Source organism: Alligator mississippiensis, chromosome 1, assembly GCF_030867095.1.
Source record: "Alligator mississippiensis isolate rAllMis1 chromosome 1, rAllMis1, whole genome shotgun sequence".
Classification (NCBI taxonomy): domain Eukaryota; kingdom Metazoa; phylum Chordata; order Crocodylia; family Alligatoridae; genus Alligator; species Alligator mississippiensis.
Window position 1 is genome coordinate 451,288,488 of NC_081824.1, and position 3,105 is coordinate 451,291,592.

At 57.0% G+C, this 3,105-nt stretch overlaps 1 pseudogene; it reads right to left on the reverse strand.

Annotated features, from left to right (window-relative positions):
- Positions 1-2,706: 2,706 nt before the first annotated feature.
- On the reverse strand, positions 2,707-2,884 carry LOC132247929 (U2 spliceosomal RNA; annotated as a pseudogene).
- Positions 2,885-3,105: the final 221 nt, after the last annotated feature.

Here is a 3,105-nt window from a genome sequence, read left to right on the forward strand (position 1 = left end):
ATCCACACTTTATTGGCATACATCAAGGGACACATTTGCTGCACATGCCCCTCTTGCCCACAAGCCTTACACACAAAACTCTCTTTACAAGATTGGGCCGTGTGTCCCATCCCCCTGCACCAACAACAAATAGTCAAATGGCAAAACGCTGCCAGGTGCCCTGCTTGCCCGCACCCGTTACACAATTTGGGTTGGTCAAAATAGGTTCCTGTAGAGGTTACCTGACCAACTTGCACAGCTGAAGCTAAGTGCTTAACAGCCCCCAGCCTCCCCACCACCTCCTCATGCAAAACCACCTTCGCCCTCCATGCCCCCATCCAAATCCCCCACCAGTCACACTCCTTTTCCACAAATACCACCTTCTGCACCCTCTGCTCCAGCCAGGATTCTATGTCCTCTTTATCCAACATATCACTAAACATCTTAGTATAGTGTCCTCTCCCATGCCTTCTGTCCCATATCAAAAACCAACCCCTCCAATTCCCCCCACTCTAATGCCTCCTTACGCGCCTCCCAGAAGGCAGCATAGCATTTCTCCTTCCAGAAGGTTAAATTCCAAACCTTCCTGCTATCAAAGGCCACCACACAGTCCAAGTCCTTGGGGTTCACTTTCAAAGTCTTAAACAGCACTTCTGCCATAAAGTCTCCACGCCGCAGAGTCTTCTTCCCTTTGTAACCCTCCAAGGTCAGGGTTACCTTTACCCACCATTGTTTGTTCCCCGGCCTCCATTTTCCCTCTTCTGGTTCCTCTGGTCTCGCCGCCCCTGCCGCCTCCTTCTCCTGCCCAGGGGCCTCCCGATGACTCCTTTCTGCCGCCGATGCTCCTCTCTCTTCGGGGGTCTTCTTCCCCCCCGCTCCCGCCTGGGTCTTCCCTCTCCGCTGTACTCGGGTCCACCCCTCTTCCTCCTCCGCCATCCGCTCACCTCTTCCGTCGATTCTTTCTTTCTCCAATCTCCCGGCTCTCCCTCTGATGTTGCTGCTCCCGACCTCCATTCTCCTCAGCTCCTGCCTCTGCCATCATCTGCATACTAGTCGTCGCCTCTGCCATCTCCTCCATCCTCCCCAGCGCCCTGCCTCTCGAGGCCCGACCAGGCAGCAGCCGGACCTAGGCCCGTCCGCCAACCTGATCTGAGCCTTCAAGAGGCCAAGAAGCGATAACCTGCCCAGGCCCAGAGGAGGAGCAGGCGCCGTGGGCCGGTGGCCCAGGGGGCCAGGCGAGCAGGGCCGGGGGGCAGCCCCAGCGGGGCAGCGGCGGTCAGTCCTGGGGCCTGGCAACTGAGCGACTGGCTGGCACTCCTGCAGGAAAGCCACCGTGTGGGTGGGCGGGGGCTGGCAGGTGTGTGCCGCTCCCGACTCAACTCGACTCATAGACATTAGGGCTGGAAGGGACCTCGGAAGATCGAGTCCAGCCCCCTGCCCAAAGGGCAGGAAGTCAGCTGGGGTCATAGGATCCCAGCAAGGTAAGCATCCAGTTTGCTCTTGAAGGTGTTCAAGGTAGGCGCTTGAACCACCTCCGGGGGCAGGCTGTTCCAGACCTTGGGGGCTCGGACAGGAAAGAAATTCTTCCTTATGTCCAGCCTGAAACGGCCTTGTAGTAGTTGATGACCATTCGACCTAGTCGTCATTCCTTGGGGCGCTCTGGTGAACAAGCGTTCCCCCAGATACTGGTGGTCACCTCACCCCTGATCAACTTAGGAGGTGGCCATCAGATCACCCCTGAGCGAGCCTGGGGTTTATCCAGGCTAAAGAGCCCCAGGGCTCTCAGCCTGTCATCGTAGGGTCTGCTTCCCTGACCTCTGATCATGCACGTGGCTCTTCTCTGGACTGACTCTCTCCAGCTTCTCCACATCACATCCTTTTTGAATTGTGGAGCCCAAAACTGGATGCAGTACTCCAGCTGTGGCCTCACTGAGGCTGAGTACAAGGGGAGAATGACATCCCGGGATTAGCTTGAGAAGCATCTATGGATGCAAGCAAGCATTGTGGTTGCTTGACTTGCCGCAGCATCGCGCTGCAGGCTAGCCGCAGACTCGACTCCTCACTTCAGGTCACCCGGGGCGTGGCCTACTGCAGCTTCTTTGGACTTGACTTGGACAAACTTGCCCCCGCCCGCCTTGGGCTTGCTTCAGTTCACCCTTGGCGGGCCTCCATCGCACTCAACTCAACACGGGCTTCCTTCCACTTGCCCCGGTCTCTGTCTACTGCTCTCATTTGACTTGACTTGGACTTGCCCATGCCCCGCCACTCTGGCTTTGGTCATCGTCAACAACGACGCTCGAAGGCGGCAGCATCTGGTCTTAAGCAGCCTTGCAGGCCAAGCCAGAGGGTGAGAGACATGGAAAGAGGCTGCAAGGCCTGCCTGCTAGTAGCGGGGAAAGCCCCAGCCTCCCCGACTCACCCTCCGGGCACCGCTTCTGGGCCCTCAGTGGGCCCCATGCAGGCTGGGCAGGCTCCCGGCCCACACCCCCTGCCTGCCCAGGCCCAGGTCCTGCAGCCCTGGGCAGGGTCCCAGCCCCCCACAGTGGGAGGCAGGGGGGGGGGGGGTAGTGCTGCCGAGCAGGAGGGCACACTTGCTCCCCTGCTAGTGTGCTGCCCGCCCAGCAGCAGCCCTTTGCATACTGTCTGCCCCCCTGGGGTCGCGGTCCCACCCCTGCTGCTGCTGCTTTTGGAACCCAGAGAGGAGGAAGGCGGCGCTCCCCCGGGAGGGGAGCGGGCACCAGGCCCGGAGGCACTGCAATACCAGGCCGATGCATGGAGGGGCTGGAGCAAGCTCCGAGGCCCACCCCAGGCACCAAAATGTATTTAATGCATCAGTCCTCACATCAAGGACATATCAGCGATTAAACCGATGAAAAAAAAAAAAAAAAAAAAATAATATATCTGTTCCTAATTAACAAAGTATCAGAACCATAAGCCTTTCAACACAACCAACAAAAACACCAGCTTTTTCGCTTCAAGTCTCAAAACAGTAACATTCACGTCATAACATAAGAATCTTTCCCGAACCACAAAGAAACACTTCTCCCCCCTTTACATAACCAACTCAAACATTTCGACTCCGTCCCATTGATCAACACATCACACAAATCATAACATTGTTTCTCT